This window comes from Rattus norvegicus, chromosome 2, assembly GCF_036323735.1.
Source record: "Rattus norvegicus strain BN/NHsdMcwi chromosome 2, GRCr8, whole genome shotgun sequence".
NCBI lineage: Eukaryota > Metazoa > Chordata > Mammalia > Rodentia > Muridae > Rattus > Rattus norvegicus.
In genome coordinates, this window is record NC_086020.1 from 56,996,981 (window position 1) to 57,017,980 (window position 21,000).

Here is a 21,000-nt window from a genome sequence, read left to right on the forward strand (position 1 = left end):
GCATAAAGAGGAAGCAGAGATATTTTAGACATTTATCTCCCATGAGAAAAAAAGGTATTATTATTTGATCAGGCTACTCCTCTAGGGGAGAAATGATCTACATCCCCAAGGTATTTACAATCACTGTTACTGACATTAGTTCTTTATATGTGCTCTCAGCTCCCCAAAAGACTTCAAAAAGACGTCTGTTGATAAACCAATCTAAATTAACTACATTTACCTACAGATGTATAGAGTAATAAAAGAACAGAGTCTTAGTAATGTCTTGGGAAGAATACATCCTGTAATTAGCACAATTTTCAACCAAGGAAATGGTTGATTAATAAACTCATATATGATTAATAAACTCAAATAATGCTCATATTCACATCTTTTCGAATCAACAGAAGATAAAATGTTTGGTTTGGGGGGACAGATGAAGACAGAGTTCCCTATGCTCATTCTGTATGATAAAAATATTTTTCTTTTTAACCACTGATTAAATATGTAATTCCATACTGAAGGGATGGGAATTAAATGTTAATTTGTTAGTGGCTTCTTTACTAATAAGAATCTCTTATATTTTCTATGTAAGTGATAAACATAATATAAAACAAAAAACAAAAGAATACTAGAAATTTACTATGAGCATTTAGTTCCAAGTAGAATACAAGTTTCAGATACAATTATCGGAGTCTAAAAATGTAAAATGTTGCTTAGCTTTTATTTATTTGAGTGTATATTATCAGAATTTTATCTGCAAATATATGAAAAACCAAATATCTTTGGTCTTCCTTCATGAATCCATGAATCCTAATAGAAGAAATATGTATCTCTCTGCTATATAAGTATTTCCTCAGAACTAGAGGAAATTGAAATTGTGTAATAGTCACATTCTACAACTAATCCTTGTCATTTCTTCTTAAATGGCATGAATTATTTGTGCAAGTTACTTTCCCATTATTGGGGCCAAATGGATGACAAAATGTAACTTCAAGAGGGAAGGGTTTACTTTGTTTTACATCATAGGAAGGATAAAATCCATCACGTGGTGGCAGGAGCAGGATGGAGCTCTGGTAACAGGCTCTGTCAGGAAGTGTTTATGAAACCTTAAGGCCTGGGCCCAGAAATTGCATCTTCATCAAGGCTCTATCTCCTACATGGTCCACAACCTTGAAAACTAGCGTCATCATCTGGAGAACAAAAGGATTCACGAACAGAAGCTTACAGGGGGTATTTCACATCCAAACCACATTATCAATATCTTTATTTTTGTCATTGAAGTATGAGACAACTATTTTAGGTGAAAGGGTCAATTTTTTTTTTGCTGAAATTGTTTGTCTAGTAACTCAAAAAGGAACTTAAGTGGCAACGCATTGAGTTTGCACTTTTGACCTCTATATAAAACAATAAAAAAGAAGTTTGCACAATTTTTAAGCAAGCGACTTTGTAGTCATTTCTCACACTCTCACAAGAAAACTAATGTGCCTGTTTTGCCCTTTTCTCCTTAGTCACAGAGAATCTACAGGGAAATTTAGTGTTTTGTAAAAGGAGGATAATTCTTGACAGGGGACCAGAGTGATAGAGAGGAAGCAAAGCCTTCCATAAATTTTCTACCAGCTCTGGGTGGCTGGACTCAAAGAAGTTTAGACTGACCAGCAAATATGGTTTGAAATTCTTTTGAAGATGTATTGCCTAAAAATCAAGACCTGCACTCTCTGTACTCCAAGGCCAAGAGTAGACAAGTCTGGATAAGTAACATAAAATATTAATAAAGTGTTCTGGTTAGATCCTAGAAAATGTTTGACTCAGTTGGAATTTCTTTTGCTACAATGAAGTACCATAGCCAAAGAATCTACACTTCCAAAATCACTGTTCATCACTGGAGGAGGTCAGGACAGGAACTCAGCAGGATGCGGAAATTATGCAGGAGTGGTGCTTACTGGCTTGCTCATGCGTACAAAGCCACCAGCGCAAAAGTGGCGCCACCCACAACAGACCAGGCCCTCCCACACCAATCACTAATTAAGAAAATACCCTGGAGGCTTGCCTAAATCTTATTGAGGTATTTTCTCAAGTGAGGCCTCCTGCTCTACAGTGACTCTAGCTTGTGTTGAGTGGACATAAAACTAGCCAGCATACAGTTCTATTCTGAAAATTGTTCCACCATAAAGGGACAGAGTCCATGTTGAGTTCAGTGACTATTCCGTTGCCTCAGGTCCTTTAGCCTCAGGTCCTTTAGTGCTCGCACTTTATCATTAAGCCTAGTTTTGTGGTTCTGAGAGTCTTAGAAATTACTTCCCTTTGCCACTACAATATCCCTGTGAAATTCTCTGTGTAGCCACACTCACATTATGACATTCAGCTCACGTATTTCTCAGACTACTGGACTTTCCTAATCTTTCTTCCTTATAACAATAATAGTAGATTTGATGTCTGTCAAAGAATAATGTAAAAATATTTACCACATCATTTTCATGCATTTAAGAAATAGTCACATCTCTGTGAGTTTGAATCCAGTCAGCCTGGTCTACAGAGCAAGTTCTAGGATAGCCAGAGCTACAGAGAGTAACCCTGTCTAGAAAATGAAACAAACTGTCTTTAAAAAAAAATAATCACACCTGTTTTAATTTAATCTGTGAGTAAACAAAAACTTAGACAAAACTGTACAAGTTCAGTTAAAAATCTGTATAAAATACCATTCCTAAATTGTAATGGGTCCTGTCTTAAAGGTAACATACTTATTCATTTAGGGATCATTAAGTGCAAGGAAAAGAACAGAATTACACTTTATCTCTTGTACAACCTAAATTCGTGTCTATATGACTCCCTAATCCTCTCAAATTTTACAATTGGATGCTATTTAGGATCAAAGTCACTGTACTTTTCACAATCCTGAGCAATGAACTTTCCTAACAATGGGCAGAACAAAGAGTAAGGACTTAGTCCCTGCCAGGACATGTTGCTACAGAATCAATGTCTCCAAGCACTCCAGTGAAAATGAGTGCTTAGAGCCCAAAGTTGACCCTGTGCCACAGTTCTCTGTACCCAGATCCTGCTGGGAGTCAGCTGATCTCCCAGGAGTGCTGACACACCCGAGAGCACAGGTAAGACCACAACTACTGCTCAGAGGGCCCTGCCATGAGCAATAAGGACACAAGGATTGAGGAGCAGTCTGGGCAGGACACTTCTGACTTCAATCTGCACCCAGAACTGACCTAGTGCCATAGCTCTATGTACCCAAATCCCGAAGGGAGAGAGCTGGTCTGCCAGGAGTGCTGACACACAGGATACAGGAGGGTCAAGTCACAGTAAAGGACAGAAAGATCAGCTAACACTAGAGATAACCAGATGTCAAGGGGCAAGGACTAGAATGTCAACAACAGAAACCAAGGCAACTTGGCATCTTAAGAACCCAGTTCTCCCACCACAGCAAGTCATGGATACCCCAACACACCAGAAAGGCAAGATTCTGATTGAAAAATCACATTTTATGATGATGTTAGAGGACTTTAAGAAAGACATAAATAACTCCCTTAAAGAAATACAGGACAACACAGGAAAATAGGGTGAAGCCCTTAAACAGGAAACACAAAAATCCCTTAAAGAATTATAGGAAAACACAACCAAACAGGTGAAGGAACTGAACAATCTATCCAGGATCTAAAAATGGAAATAGAAACAATAAAGAAATCACAAAGGGAGACAACCCTGAAGATAGAAAACCTAGGAAAGAGATCAAGAGTCATAGACTCAAGCATCACCAATGGAATGCAAGATACAGAAGAAAGAATCTAAGGGGGGGAGCAGAAGATACCATAGAAAACATTGACACAACAGTCAAAAAAAATGCAAAAAGATCCTAAGGCAAAACATCCAGGAAATCCAGGAAAAATGAGAAGATCAAACCAAAGGATAATAGCTACAGAAGAGGGCAAAGATTCCCAACTTAAAGGGCCAGTATCTTCAACAAAATTATAGAAAAAAAAAGAAACTTCCATAACCTAAAGAGATACCCATAAACATACAAGAAGCCTACAAAACTCCAAATAAATTAGACAAGAAGAGAAGTTCCACCCATCATGTAATAGTCAAAATGCCAAATGCACAAAATAAAGAAAGAATATTAAAAGCAGTAAGGGAAAAAGGTCAAGTAACATATAAAGGCAGACCTATCAGAATCACACCAGACTTCTCACCAGAGACTATGAAAAAAGATCCTGGACAGATGTCATACAGACCCTAAGAACACAAATGCCAGCCCAGGATGTTATATCCAGCAAAACTCTCTATTAACATAGATGAAGAAACACATTCCATGACAAAGCCAAATTTACACAATGTATTTCCACAAATCCAGCCCTATAAAGGATAATAGACGGAAAACACCAACAAAAGGAGAGAAACTATACCCTAAAAAAAAGCAAGAAAGTAATCTACTTTCAAATAACCCGAAAGAAGTTAGCTACACAAACATAATTCCACCTCTAACAACAAAAATAATAGGAAACAATCATCGTTGGTCCGTAATATCTCTCAACATAAATGGACTCAATTCCCCAATAAAAAGACATAGACTAACAGACTGGATACGTAAAGAAGACCCAGCATTTTGCTGCATACAGGAAATACACTTCAGAGACAAAGACACTTCCTCAGAGTAAAAGGCTGGGAAAAAAGTTTCCAAGCAAATGGTACCAAGAAACAAGCTGGAGTAGCCATTCTAATATCAAATAAAATAAATTTTCAACCAAAAGTTATCAAAAAAGATAAAGCAGGACACTTCATACTCATCGAAGGAAAAATTCACCAAAATGAATTCTCAATTTTGAATACTTATGCGCCAACTGCAAGGGCACCCACATTTATAAAAGAAACTTTACAAAAGCACAAAGCATACATTGTGCCTCACACAATAATAGTAGGAGACTTCAACACCCCACTCTCAGCAATGAACAGATCATGGAAACAGAAACTAAACAGAGACACAGAGAAACTAACAGAAGTTAAAAACCAAATGGACTTAACAGATATCTATGGAATATCTAATCCTAAACCAAAAGAATATTTCTCTCAACACCTCATGATACCGTCTCCAAAATTAACCATGTAATTGGTCACAAAACAGGCCACAACATATACAGGAAGATAGAAACAATCCCATGCATCTTATCAGACCACCACGGGCTAAAGCTTGTCTTCAGTAACAGTAAGGAAAGACTGCCCACATATGCATGGAAGTTGAATAATGCTCTACTCAATGATAACCTGGTCAAGGCAGAACTAAAGAAATTAAAGACTTCTTAGAATTTAATGAAAATGAAGGTACAACATACCCAAACTTATGGGACACGATGAAAGCTGTGCTAAGAGGAGAACTCATAGCTCTGAGTGTCTGCAGAAAGAAACAGGAGAGAGCATATATCAGCAGCTTGACAGCACACCTAAAAGTTCTAGAACAAAAAGAAGCACATATACCCAGAGGAGTAGTTGGCAGGAAATAATCAAATTCAGGGCTGAAATCAACCAAGTAGAAACCAAAAGAACTATACAAAGAATCAACAAAATCAGGAGCTGGTTCTTTGAGAAAATCAAGATAGATAAACCTTTAACCAGACTAACCAGAGGGCACAGAGAGTGTAACCAAATTAACAAAATCAGAAATGAAAAGGGAGACATAACAACAGAAACCGGGGGCGGGGGGGGAGAATCATCAGATCCTGTCACTCTTGCATCACTTCTCGAGTTACAGTGAAGTGTAATGGGGTTTTTTCCTATCATTAAATAAAACAAGCCACTAATGTGTTGGGGTGGGGTTTAGAGTTTGAGGCTCTTTCTACAGTCCCTTCCCTGTAAAACTAGATGACTTTGTTACTGCACATGCACATTCAACTTCACAGAGCCACTGTTTTCAATACAGTAAACCTTGCAAATAAAAATCAACTTAACTAAGCCAGTCTGAAACAGGGACTCCAAAATAATGAATAACAAATGGAAATAGCGGATAGGTCAGAGCAGTCCATTCCTGTTCAATAGACAATGGGTTACAACGGTCAACTCCTGTGGAATAGACAGAAAGACACAACAGTCTGTTCCTGTGGAATAGATGGTGGGATACAACGGCCTACTCTGGTGCACATGTCTTCATTTGGGAAATTCTGGCTCTATTCACATACATCTGAGGGACCCAATCATGAGAAAACAAACTTTAAGCTTCCAGAAATTGTATTCATATTGAGAAACTTGGGATCCTAGCCTAGTTTCTAGAGTTTTAATTGCTACAGTATGGTAGGCCCTCATCTACAATAAACACATCTAAGCCTATTTCCATAATGGGATAGGACAAATTAAACAAGGTTATATGGTACAAAAATTTCTAGATAGTTGTTTTACCTTCTAACACATGCTAATCTTGAATTAAACTTACTGCTACTATATTGAATGGCTACATGCTAGTTTCAGTGCTCATTTTTAAGAAAGAAAAATGTTTTTTTCTTTTCAGTTTTCCTGATTTCATTTACAGGAGACGATCTGTAAACACCTTCCAAACTATGCTCATAGACTCGATCACTTGAGAAACAACAAATCAGATGAGAGGAAAAAAAACTCTTTCATCTCTCTGAATATATGCCTTTTCACTTCAAATTGGTGAGTGGTTATTCTTTTTCCTGAATAATTACGAGTGAATTCGTTTGGAGAAAAAATAGTTCTCACATAGAGTTGAATGGGATTTAGGCTGTACGAAATTGACTTACCAAACAAAACTGAAACAGATACCTTATAATAGGACTACTAAATCTTAAACCATTGAAGTTACACTTGGTCAACTTGAATTGGCAATTTCTTCCTGTGAATATCATACAAGCATCTTCATATCACTAGGGATTGGCCTCTACTGTAGAAAACAGGAGAGTTTTAAGTTAAAAGTCGAACAGGGTTATGTAAAAAGACTGGGTCAAATCATGTTACCTGTGTCACCTGTAACCTCTGTGGTCAAATGTTTCACAGCAGATCAGTCCAGTCCAGTGAACATCCATATTAGGTTTGTGTTGAGGATTTTCCACTCTGAGGTTCTAGGATGCAAGTTCCTTCTATCCAATGACTGTATCACCTCAAAGTTCTTCTGAATTCTTTCCTGGTCCTCAGAAAGTGGACAGAAACTGAAGGAAGAAAAAGAATTCACACGTAGACAAATTTGATGGCTCAAAAAGGTAAACACAGGCATTCTCTCTTCCATATTCCACAAGATCACACCTAATCATCCATGAGGTGAACTGGGGTCTATAGTCTAGGTGTTCATCTAGAAAGAAAACCAAATGACTTAGCTAAGTGTACTAGCTGGTGTTTTTGTCAACTTGACACAAGCTGGAGTTATCCCAGAAAAAGAAGCCTCCTTGAGGAAATGCCTCCATGAAATCCATCTGTAAGGCATTTTCTCAATTAGTGATCAAGGATAGAAGGGCCCATTGTGGGTGATACCATCCCTGAGATGGTAGTCTTGGGTTCTATAACAAAGCAAGCCAGTAAGTAACATCCCTCCATGACCTCTGCATCAGCTCCTGCTTCCTGACCTGCTTGAGTTCCTGTCCTGACTTCCTTTGGTGATGAACAGCAATGTGGAAGTGTAAGCTGAATAAACCCTTTCCTTCCCAACTTGCTTCTTGGTCATGATGTTTGTACAAGAATAGAAACCCTGACTAAGACAGGTAAACATCTGAGTAGACTTTTCAAAAGCAGTAGAATAGGTTTCTTCTCAAACATACCTATGTAACAAATTTACATAAAATCATCTCCATTCTCAGCATATAGACATTAAAATGAAATGTACAAGGGAAAATGCACCAGCAACTACACTACGTGATTGTAGCTGAATGGGATGTGTCCTGCTCTTTCTCACATCTTTTTGTACTTACTGCACTCCAAGTATGAAAGATGTATTTCATAAAAGGACATCTGGCTCTCCTTAATATCTAAATTATCAAATTTTTATGCATCTATGTCATACCCTTGGGTGTTTACTTTGAAACAGGTTCAAGTGAAGTTCACTTTGATAGAGAGTCATAATGCCTTCATGCATTAATTAGCATATTCTAATCTTGAAAGCACTAAGTGAATCATCACTTCGGCTTATTAGTCCTTTCAGGACCAGCCTTGCAACTGTCTTGGCTTGACTTTCTTTAATATCTGAGGCTTATTGTTTCCAGCTGTGGCACAGCATTGATCCTAGGGTAGGTAGAGTGCGTCACTATAATTCTCTAATGTGCAACAGACTGAATACTTCCAAAGCTTGCCAGTGACTCCCAAAGGTAGCAGAGTGGAGAAATAAAACGAACACTAGGAAACTGGTGTTCAAACGCTCAGATTTATACCGACAACTGTAGCAGTGTTACAGTCCGGAGGGATCTGACTCACTTGATGGAGTCAATTCTAGTTTTTCCACCAGTAGATCTATAGAGGTCTATGTTTTCCCAAATTGAGTCCATACATAGCTAGTATATAGGGCAAGCACTAGCAAGAGGAAGAGATCAAAATATCAGAGCTGCTATACAAGTCTTAAATACTTTCTCATCTTTGAGACAGAATTCCTAACAACATCATGATGAGGGAAGGTGGATTTTGACTCACACTTTGAATGAGCGTAAAGTGTGGCAGCAGGAGAATGAGGTAGCTGATCCCATTCTATCTATGATCAGAGGAAGACAAATACTGCTGCTCAGTTCTCTCTCTCTCTCTCTCTCTCTCTCTCTCTCTCTCTCTCTCTCTCCCTCCCTCCCTCCCTCCCTCCTTTCCTCCCTCCTTTCCTCCCTCCATCCCATGGAAGGGTGCTGCCTACATTTAAAGTAGATTTTCCCATCTCAATTAAGCCAATATAGAACCTCCCTCACAGGTGTGACCAGAGATTTGTCTCCTGGATGACAAATTCTAGTTCTTGTCAAGTTGAAGATGAATTAAATTCTGTTCAATTAATATTTAATATATACGTTGCTATCATTGAATTCATGCAGTACCCTGTTACCTAAGGAAAGGAGTTATTCTGAAATAAAATGAGAAGTCCTGTCACTGGAATCTAGGTAGATACATTAGTGGGTCCACATAAGCATTTATCATTTAACACATGTGGGAACTTGTCATCAAGGCATCCCTCCAAGATGGTGGCATACCTCGTAACTCCAGTAATCAAGAGGCTGAGGCAGAAAGCTTAAAGTTTAAAAGCCAGCCTAAGTTATATAGAGTTCTCAAAACAATCAAAGTATTCTGAGAAATTGGAATTGAACATAAACTCATATGCATCATCCAAGAAATGGAAATGACAGAACTGACTTCCCACACCGAATTTGTAAGCTGCTACCAGGAGGAGAAGAGCAATGATCTAATCAGCTACTCAGCAAGCAGAACCAAACTCTTATTTTCATTCCCACAATAAAAAGGTGTACATTTGAGTCATTGAAGAAAGAAATGATTGCTTTTTTGAAAAATCTATGCTATGAAAAAAGCACTTCGAAAACAAATTGTAAAAGTTCCCATTGTTGCATGACTTAGACATAGAATGCCATCACTGTGCAAAAGGTTTAAAGAGTGAACAAAGGAAAAATATTTGCCGTGATGATTAATTACATTTCAGATTGATTGGCTTATTTTTATGTGAAAATAAATGTTAAAATAGTACTTCTATATTGTCTGAGAGAATGCTTCTCAAAAATTATTATTTGAGACAGTAAGTTTATTAAATATACATCACCAATTTTAGCAGGCATTACCTAATCCTCTGAAAGTAGCAAAAGAGTGATTCCTTTTCTTATTCATTCTCTCTCTCCCTGTCCCTCCCTCCCTCCCTCCCTCCCTCCCTCCCTCCCTCCCTCCTCTTGCATTTCCTTCTCTTTCTCCTTGATCTAGAATACTCAGGCTTCCTACCTCAGACAATAGAACACCAGGTTCTCTAACTGACTGACTATATCACCAGATTTCTTACTTATCCAGCTTGTGTTCATGACAGAAAGTGAGACCTGATGAGCATAATCAATAAGCTGGTTCCTATAATAAATAATGTATCTTCTGCTCTCTAAGTCGTGAACTCCTGTACAAAACACCATCCACTTTGCAAAGAAACTTCTTTGATGATAGTACACAAGTTTTGGCTACAATAATGACATGCTGGGCAGGATGTGCCTCCTGTGCAATAGTGGCATAAATGTCATGAGGTAACCAACCACGTTCTAATCGGATTTGAGAAATGATCTACAGAAAGATGCTATGTGCCTAATTATATCATCCTGGCCAAAAACACCCACAGATGGAAAAAATAGGTCAGCATGGTAAATCCTGCTATTGTTATTGTCTTGAATAGTTGTGCTGTAAAATTGCCTTGTAAATATTTATGTTTGTACCCAAAGACATTGGATGCTCTCATCCTTGATCAGAGAAGCTTCTTTTTGTAGTTGGCAGCAGTTAATGGAGAGATGCATAGCATAAAATTGAGATTCACTGCTTAGCCCTACAGTGGACATTTACATTAAACACACACACACACACACACACACACACACACACACACACACACACACACATACACACACACTCCAAAGATTCAGGCAATATCTCAAAAGAGGAAGAGAAAACAATAGAGGAGTTGGAACACGGAGAGGAGTGCTGTTAAGTGCCACCATCTGGACATAATATAGCTATTGCAATCATGAACTCCCAGCAGATGTGTTCCTTGAACACAAACTGCATGAGATCAGTCCAGCCGACATCTAGGCATGGGTCCAGGCTCCATCCCAGACTGACCATCTATTCATAATAGGCAGCTTCAGGGAGAAGTAGGACCCTTCTTTCTGAAGATATGGTGGGTTTCTAATGCTCTACTGCATGACTCCACACCCATGAACATATGGAAAGCACTAAGTTGAATTAGGAGAGTATCAAAAATCAAAGATGAAGTCGGAAGGAAACATATTTATGAACATATGGGAATAATTAAAGGGTAAATGAGTTGTTAGATATGATCACATTTCATTATATGTGTGAAAAATAGTTTCTTAAATGCAAATTTTATTGTCATTGGGTATCGTTAAAATTATCATAGATAAACAGATAAAATTTTAAGCACATAGAGATAATCAGATGTAAACTAGAGAAAGTTCATTCTTAACAGCATGGTATCATATCTGAGAATGCCTAAAAGATTTTCCTCAAAATATATTACATACATATACTCCTGTCTCTCTCATAACTTGAAGGAAGAATCTCTTGATTTTTGAAGATTTCTAAATTATTTTTACTTATGCTCATATGCACACGCGCATGCACATGCGCGCGCGTGCACACACACACACACACACACACACACACACACACACACATATATGTTCATGCAAGCTACATGTGTTCAGGTGATCTCAAAGGCCAGAATCTGGTGTCATCCTCTTGTGCTAAAATTACAAATAGCTGTGAGATGCTCTGGGAACACTGGAAATAAAATCTAGAAGAGCAGCAAGTGTTCTTGATCAGTGAGTCACATTTTCAGTCTGTGATGTATGAATGAGAATGCTCCCACCCTCTGTTCATATATTTAAATATTTAGTCCTCAGTAGAAAGAACAGTATGGGAAAGATTAGGAGGTGTGGTCTTGTTGGTGGACAAATTTCACTAGGGCCAGGCTTTGAAGTTTCAACCAACCCAGGCTATTTCCAGTCTGTCTCTGTCTCTGTCTCCTTTCTTCCCTCCCTCTTTTTTCCTTTCTCAAGATGTGAGCTCTCAGCTATCGCTCCTGCACCATGCCTGCCTGCCTGCTTGCCGTCATGTTCTCGATGATGCCCAGGTACCCTACCTTATGCTCTATAAACTGTAAGCCAGATAAACACATTCTTATACAAGTTGCCTTAGTCACAGTGTCTTATCACAGCAATAGAGAAGTAACTAAAAATAAATATAAGAGCTCTTGATTTTACAGAGTTTTGTTCTCCATGAATATAGATAATGAAGTTGTACAATGTATAGCAATTTTCCATAATAGTTACAAATAACATCTTTGTGGTCTTTGTAGTGACTTGAAGACTGTTGACTTCAAGTGCTTAGAACATACTAGAGTATAAAGTAGGAAATAGGAGTCAAAAGACCTCCTAGTTATTAATTTTTACCATATGCTCGGTCAAAATGTTTCAGAAGGTTCTGTGGTTCCCATTCCAGTTTGCTGACCTGTTTTAAAAGTCGATATTAAAACACTATCTACTGCATTTAAAATAATGAGAAAATAACAAGAAAAAAATAAGATCATGGAAATGAGATGGTAGTGTATATAAGTTTCATGAACGGGCATCTCAAAGATTTACAGAACAAATTATAGTGACCTACATCTGGTAGAACAATAGGATATCAGTTTTATGTGAGTACAGTTGTCCTGTAGTCTGATACAATTATATTTAAATCCTTCAGAAATCAGGAGTTAAAACAAGGATAAATACAAATCAAATAGCAACCAGTAACTAGAAATTTGGGCAAAATTAGTTTTAGGGGGAAATTCTGCCATATTCATTTTCTACTGTGGCTTCCTATAAGTAGTTTGAATATTCACTTGTTAAAATAAATGAATCGTGTACATGTTTTACTCACAAATAAATTATTATGAAAAGGCTAAAACAAAAACTAGAAGTGTATTTAATTTTCTTAGCATATTGTTTGGGTTTCAATTTTTATATGGTTATGGTGAATTTACTCCCATGACAATGCCAATGAGACAGAAATGAGTTATAAATGTGACCATATTCCTAAATTTAATTAAATGATTCAAAAACTAATATTGACTGTGTAGAAGAAATAAGTTAAATGAGTATTGCTAATGCCTTATAATAATTAAACAATATATTTTCAGAACATTTGATATAGTTAAATAGCATGCAATTTAATGAGGCCTTAGAATATTGTAGTAATTATTTTTCTCATCACTGTGGCATAGACTTGACAAAAGCCAACAGAGTTTGTTTGGGATCATAGTTCAGAGGATCCAGTCCATCATAGTGGGAGGACATGCTGCTGCAGTGGCTTTGTCGATGACTGAAGGAGCTTGTGATGTATCGCAGAGCAGCCTCAGTCAAGAAGCAGAGTGAACAAAAAAAGCAGGCAGACCCAGGTACTTCCCATAGTCTATGTCACTAACCAGGTGACTCAACTTACCAAAAGAATGTCACCATTGTGGACCGAGTATGCAACTGCATGAGCCCATTAAAGGATAATTTAGACCCAAGAACAACAAGTAACTAGAAATTTGGACAAAATTAGATTAAAGAGTTTTCTTGGAACTTTATTTAGAATTCTGTTTTAGGGGGAAATTCTGCCGTATTCTTTTTCTACTGTGGCTTCCTCTAAGTAGTGTGAATATTTACTTGTTAAAATAAATCAGATATCATCTATTTCTGATGACCACTATAAATGATTTTATAAAGAAAATTTCTAAAGACAGGGCCTCTCTCTCTCTCTCTCTCTCTCTCTCTCTCTCTCTCTCTCTCACACACACACACACACACACACACAAACACACACACACCATAATGTTGGTTTTATCACTTTTCATTAGATCAGCCTACATTTTTTCATTTCTAAAGCTCTTAACATCCTATATTGCTTTTTCATTGTAAAAACAAAGTAACCACTGCTGAACAAAGGCATCAAACTATGTTACTTATAGTCACACCTTCCATTTCTCTGAAGCCATGGCCAACAAAGCTGAATTGCCATTGAAACTGAACACAAAGAATTTTCTTTGAATGTAAGCAGCAGCATTTCACATCTCTTCCCTCCCTGGACTCCTTAGTCAAACCAGAAGGGTTTTGTGGCATGCAGGAAGGAAAAAATCAACTAGGCACAATTTATATCTAGTCATTTTCTTTCATTCCATGCAACTTGAATAAACAGAGTTTATAATACACCAAGAAGGGAGCAGAACACAAATTTAAAAAATGGTGGAGATGAGATATATAGAGAAAATATAGAAACCCAAATACTAGAAGAAGTGCTTTCTGCTCATATGTAACGTGTCCTACATGCACTTCTATAGTGTAAACCAATCAGGTTAGGAGCATGGAGGATTCACTCAATACATCACAAGGAGAAGTCTTTTACAAAATAAGTCCATATTTTAGCATTCTAAAGAAGTTTAAGGGTCTTCCCAAACATACATACATTCATTCATACACAAACACACACACAGACAGAGAAACAGAGAGACAGACAGACAGACAGACAGACAGACAGACAGACAGACAGACAGAGAGGGATTTACCGAAAGGCTGCTAAATTTTCATTTGTTTAAATTTCTTAAATTTAAAAAGGAAGAGCTTCCTTTTCACTTGCTGTCTTTTACAGCAAGCTCATAGAGAGCTGAAAACTAGAATTGATGTTTCAGGGTAGGGAATGGATTACACTCTAGACCCAAAAACTATATCTAGCACATCTAGTCCCAGGAAAGAGTTTTAATCCTCTACCCTCAAGACAATAGAACCTTGGCCATAAGGGCTTCCTTTTTAAATGGTTCCCTTCATGTTAAGTGAGTTTTTACCCTCATATGGCCACTGTGGTAGTTGGTGTTTGTCAACTCGCAATGAACTATACAGTCACCTAGGAAGTGACAACCCTAGCGTAGGCCTCTATCAGATAGTCCTTTGGGTATGTTTATGGGGTATTTGCTTGATTAATGATTGCTCTGATGGGGCCTATCCAACTGTGAGCAGTACCATTTCTAAGTACTGAGTGGTCCTGAATGAGCAAGCCACGGGGAGCCAACCAGTTAACAGCATTCCTTCTTGAGTTCCTGCCCCGACCTCCCTCTGATGCGCTGTTACCTGAAAGGTTAAGATCTCATGAACCCTTTCCTCCCTGTGAGGCCTTTGACCAGTGTTTTAGCACAGCAATAGAAAGTAAGTTAGTACAGTGATTAGTTTCAGAGTGAGATGCTGCTGTGACAGACCTGCTCAGGTGTGTTTGTTTCTCTTTGGAGAATTGTGGAAATATTTTTGGAACTTGGGGCTGGGAAATAGCATGGTTAGACCTCAACCGGCTCCTTGTATGGGAGAATGGGAGAAAGGCTTCCAGAGGTAAAGCCCAACCAACACTGTTTTTGGAAGAAACTCCATTTTGTGTGAGACTAGGGGCTGAACTCCAATTCCAGGAAGAAAACCATAAAGCCCACTTAAGCAAACATCCCAATATAGCAGGGTCAAGATACATAGAGATAGCTTAAGACATCCTGCAGAAAATAGATAACTTAGCCATCCTGTTTATCAGGCTACCAACTTGCTGACCCATATAGAAATTCCCCAAGCTTGCTTTAACTACAATAAATGACCTGTACCCCTAAACTCGGGGCTCTCACTCTGACCTGCTGCAATGGGGATGGTTAGAGACCTTGCTTGCAATCTCATAATAAAGATGCTATGTGTTTGCATTGGAATTGGCTCCTTGGTGGTCTTTAGGGTCCCTGCAATGTAGACATAACAACAGATAATGGCAGTCTGGTTAATTTCAGAGGAAAGTTTAGTTGCGCCTTGAGAACCCTATCATGGTCATTTTGTGGAATATGCTTGGATGAAGAATTCCCAAAAGTTAGAGAAAGGACTGAAGGAGCGGAAGGAGTTTGCAACCCCATAAGGAAGAACAACAATATCAACCAACCAGAGCCCCCAGAGCTCCCAAGGACTAAGCCACCAACACATGGAGGGACCCTTGGCTGCAGCCACATATGTAGCAGAGGATGGCATTGTCTGGCATCAATAGGAGGAGAAGCCCTTGATTCTGTGAAGGCTCATTTCCCCAGTGTAGGGGAATGCCAGGGTGGTGAGGTGGGAGTGGGTGGGTGGGTATAGGAGCATCTTCATAAAAGCAGGGGGAAAGGGGAGGAGGGTGGGGATAAAATTTGAAATATAAATACATAAAATAACCAAAAAAGAAGAAAGAGAGAAAAGAATCCATGAAAGTGAAATTTTGCTTTATAGAGTGAATATGTGTTGCCTAGACAGGGCTGAACAATTATTTGTAATTAACAAGAAGGCAATATCCCTGAGGTAAAATCTTCTGAGGAGTATTTTCTCGGGGTCAGCACATCAGTGTTGTGCTTTACAGGAACTAAGGCTGCATCTGTAGCTGGCAGCTGTACTTGGAGGTGAGTAAGTGCCTCCCACACGGAACTAGTTTGGCAATGTAAAAGCTATAGAACTGAAGAGCTCATGGAAAGACTCTAAGGCTTGGCCCCATAAGACACGAGTAATAAAGATTCGGTTCTTTTTTTTCCCCCCTCCATCTTTATTAACTTGGGTATTTCTTATTTACATTTCAACTGTTATCCCCTTTCTCGGTTTCTGGGCCACCATCGCCCTAGCCCCTCCCCCTCCCCTTCTATATGGGTGTTCCCCTCCCCATCCTCCCCCCAGGAAGATTCGGGTTTTAAGAACAGAGGAACCCTGAGATTTGTTTCTGAAGGCTTGGCTGGAAGCAGAGTGCCACACACTGGAGAGAGGACATACTGTCTTCTGGAATGCCCAGCAAAGGGAAAGCTAACCAGAGTGCATAGCTGAGAGCACAGAGAGTTAATCCTTTCTCTTTTAGTTCACTTAGAGTTAACTGCTTGCCTGCCTCCACTCATTGGATTAACTATAATTGCATAGCATTCTTGGTAGACTAGCTACTCCCAACAAAAGTGTTTAGCAGAATTTGCTTATAGGCATGGGTCCCACACCAGTGTCTTAGAACCCTTTGGCTTCATAAGGAGCAACAACAAATCTTTGAAATCTATTAAAGACAACACTGCTTCTTCAAATCCGCATTCCACAAGTGAGGTTCTATGTAGTGAGATTAGAAATGCATGGAAACTGCTGTTATTCGATGCATTTCTCCTTAATCCCCACCCCCACCCACCCTGTGACTGTGAGCAACGTTTTAGGGACTTTCTTGTATATAAATATCCAGATCCTTTCAACTGAGACAAGATAGGCATTACAGGAAATCTATTGCTTTACTGCTTCTTAATATGGCATGACCATTAAAAAAAAAAAGACATCCAAACTATTTTCATGATTTCTTTTTATAACTATTATGGTTAATTTCATCTGACTCATTATGGAAAGTATATTCATTTCCTCAATCCCCTTCTTGCATTAATCAAATATTTTCTGAGCCAGAAGTTGCCAATCTAAATATGCTGGCACTTTCTAAGACATTCCAACTTCCTAGAAGAGCTCTTGTATACTTGGTTATAAGTTTCCTTACTTTATTTATATTAATTTATATATAAATGAAGTTAGCATGGTAAATCACTATTGCATGAACATGTCTATTTCTCTTTGGATTGGCTAAAATGAAAAGATTAAAATGTAACTTGCAAATTTTCTATGGTAAATTCAAGTATTTAAGTCATGTATATTCCATTGCTTGCATACGAACAGAATTATCATTTAGAAATCCAATCACTATCCACTGTAATACAGGGCCACCTCAGAATTACCTTTTATGATTAAAAATGTCAGCCTTCTACAGCTCCAAATGCTTTCAGCGTTCTTAGACTCTGTTCGCGCTTTCCTCTGTTGTACTAATTTCCTGTCAAGCCCTCCTCCACCCGCACAGCTCCAGGGTGCTGGCCTGTGATCCTCACTGTTTCTAATACAGCTTCCAGCATCTGTTTGTCAACTCCATGGGTGTTGGTACATCCTTCTGTAAGAGAGAAGCTTCATTTCTTTTTCTTGCCCTCAGAGATCATCTTAGATATAGAACACAGGTAAGTGATTCACTAGATGTAGGTGCTGTCACTTAAGTTTCATTAAGCAACTAATGTCACTTACATTACTTGTCACTGCACTTTAGAAGTTGAAGTGGAAATGTAAGTTCAGTGCCAGCTCCATGTGCGGTAAATTCTAATAACGTAAAATGAGAATAAATTAGCAAACTAATTTTGGCAAAACGCAGAGTGCACCAAAATTGCAGAGAAAGTGAGGAGGGATTAGGTCCTAGATCCCCAGTGATAGGCAGCTGTGAGAATGCTCCAATGCGTGTGTGACCGTGGGACCAAGAGGGACCTTCAGCAATCTCACGAGTGGTTATAGGGAAGAATGGCTAGAGGGGTTTCAAGAGATTGCTATAGTTGGAGAAAAACTGCAGCGGATTAAGTAACAAAAGCAAATAATAAAAACAGAACTCCCCTCTACACACACACACACACACACACACACACACACACACACACGAAAACTTTCAAAAACCACACAAATAGATAAATAATAAAAAAGTCTTGGTAAAGGAAAGCTGGAAAAATAAGAAATACAGATGATTGACAATGGAATATCTTATGTCTAAGAAGTCCCTTTGCATGAAAAAAAGTGGCTATATAGACTTATTAGAAAATGAGAAAGACAAAATCAAGTATTCAAGCCAAGAAACAGAAAAGGCAAGCATCTTCTCCTCCAAAAAAAAAAAAAAGAAAGAAAGAAAAGAAAAGAAAAACATGAAAAAAAAATAGGAACTCTCATCTTGTATTGTCTGCCCCTTTCTTGCTGTAGGCTGTGTACTGACACATAGTAAGTGTCCATTGACTGTTGAGCGAATGAACCAAGGGCCTTCTGCTGATGATGTCAGGAGGCTGCAAATCAGGATGCTGCCCCTTGTGATGCTAACCATCTCCCCACTATATGTAATTACTGAACTAAAGCAGGAAAATGTAAGGAGCATCCTCAGGAAAAGCATGACTGCATTTACGTAGCAAATAAGATACTTATTAGAATAGAACAGGAAACTTTACAAAACCAGTGGGAACATGGAGATGACCTTCTCTTTCTGAACCCTGTAATGAGGTTAATAACAGTATAAATTTCAGAGGATTTATTACATGCATTTTATCCAGAATTAACCTAACTCTGTACATCAAACATTAAGCTAAGGCAGTTGAATACATAAGGGAGTGAACTCAAGTGCTCCCATCTCTCCTGCTCCCTCTCCAGTCCTGGATCAACATAGATATCCTATGAATGACTTAGATATGAGCTCTAAATTCCAGTGTTATGCAAATCATAATGCATGTATGGGATTTCTGAGACCTAAATTTCTAAATATAAAACCAAAGTAGATGTTTCAATGAAAATTATGGATTGTTTTTACTGTTTCTTGGTTCTTTGTGAATTTCACACCATGCATCCCAATTCTACTCAGCTCTACCTCTCATCATACTGGCCCTCCACCCTTGTAACCTCCCCAGCAACAGAGGGGGAAAAGTATCATTGTGGAGGCTATAGTGTGTCTATAGTTCTTTGCTTACAAATTTTCACTTCAATGACTTGTTGATCTGGTACAAGGTTTCTGACTTCTGCTGTTCTATCAATACTGAAACTTCACTGAGACTCATTTCTGATATCCTGCTGCTGATCTATATCATGGAAATTCTGTGGTTTTGTATCTGTAGGACTGGGCCCCTTCATACACTCCAGCAGTTCATCAATGGGAAAGATGGTAAGATGGACAGTTAAAGCCCAGAATCTGGGCCTGAGAGGTATCTAAGCTGGTCAACCCACTGACTCTCCCATTCTCACATCCCTAGGTCACCAGCAATCCCCACCACCCGTGCTACCTCTACATCCTATCCAGGCAAGGTATAGGACCCAGTCTCCTGAGTGCTATAACAACTGAGGGTCAAGGACATCTCTCTTGCTGTCATGACCCCAGAGCCAACTCTCCTGCCTGCCATAGGTGGCAAGGTGGGAAGGGCACCTCTCCCTCTTCCATGTCACCACAAGACAGACAAGTAGATGGACAAGCACTCTCGTGTTCACTCCCCTTGTTCCCCTACCACCAAGGTCAGCTCTACTGTGCTGCCCAGGTGAGCTACAGGGCATGTTCTTGAAAGTCCTGCAGCAGGTGAGAGGCAGAGCCAGGTCTCTGGGTCACTTCCACCCCACCCAGGGCTGAAGTCCTAGGCAGGGTAGCCTCCAGCTTGCCCCTCTCCCTGGAGCCTGTCCAAACCTCCCTGGTGCTGAACTGGTGGTTGTCTCAGGATAGCTCCCTGTCCAGGCCCCATGGCCCCAGACTAATAGTCATCTCAAGCTTGATTTTTTGAAAAATGTTAGGGTATTAATCATTCAGATGTCCATAGGTCAGAACACTGTAGACATTGTCTCTTTTCTTTTTTGCCACCTACTGACACATGGGGTACAGCAGTCATACCTGCAACATCTTTAAGGGCAGGAACAAATTCTGTTTTCATAGCAAGAAATAATAAAATGATAGTATTACTCCTTTGTAAAACATTTTGTTAATTTAATTATGTCTGTTGTTTTTGGTTGAGAAGTTTGCACATTTAAGTGTGAGTGTGTAAGTGTCAGACTCAGTTCCATGTCGTCATGAACCACCTCACTTAGCACTTGAAATCAAACTCAGAGTCTCTGCAAGTCTGAATTGTTGAGCCGTCTCTTAAACCCCAATAATAATATTCTGTAGAAATTAGATGTTGATCTCTTTCTCACTTTTTAAAAATTGAAAATATATTCTTTCCTCACATCCTGAGCACAGTTTCCCCTCCCCCAACTCCTCCCAGCCCACTCCAACATCTCCTCTCCCTCAGATTCACTTCCCTTCTGTTTTCATCCAGAAAAGAGTAGGCCTCCAAGAGACAACAACCAAACATAGCAAAAGAAGATACAATAACAAGGCAAAAGCCCTTTTATTAAGGCTAGACAAGGCAACCCACGGGAAGGAAAGAGTCCCAAGAACAGGCAAAAGAGTCAGAGAAGGACCTGCTCTTGTTGAGGAAAATGGCCAGGAAAGTAGTTTTCTCAAGATGAAGCTTATCGACTGCACTCTTTCTTGCTTTGGCACACAGGCTCTATTGACCATGTTGATCTCAGAATGTGGCATTCTTCCCATAGTTCTCTGTGGCTGTGGCCACTGTGTGGGCACCTCAACCAATATGGGAAGCAGGGAAAGAAGAGCATACTGCCTCTCCTAAAAAATAGCACTCCTATTTTTATCTAACTAGCCAAGTCTCAATCTGTAAGA

At 39.0% G+C, this 21,000-nt stretch overlaps 1 non-coding gene across 1 annotated transcript; it reads right to left on the reverse strand.

The window, feature by feature from the left end:
• Positions 1 to 20,064: 20,064 nt before the first annotated feature.
• On the reverse strand, positions 20,065 to 20,191 carry LOC120101337 (small nucleolar RNA SNORA17). The gene has a single exon (XR_005501704.1). It is a non-coding gene; the product is annotated as a small nucleolar RNA SNORA17 (small nucleolar RNA).
• Positions 20,192 to 21,000: the final 809 nt, after the last annotated feature.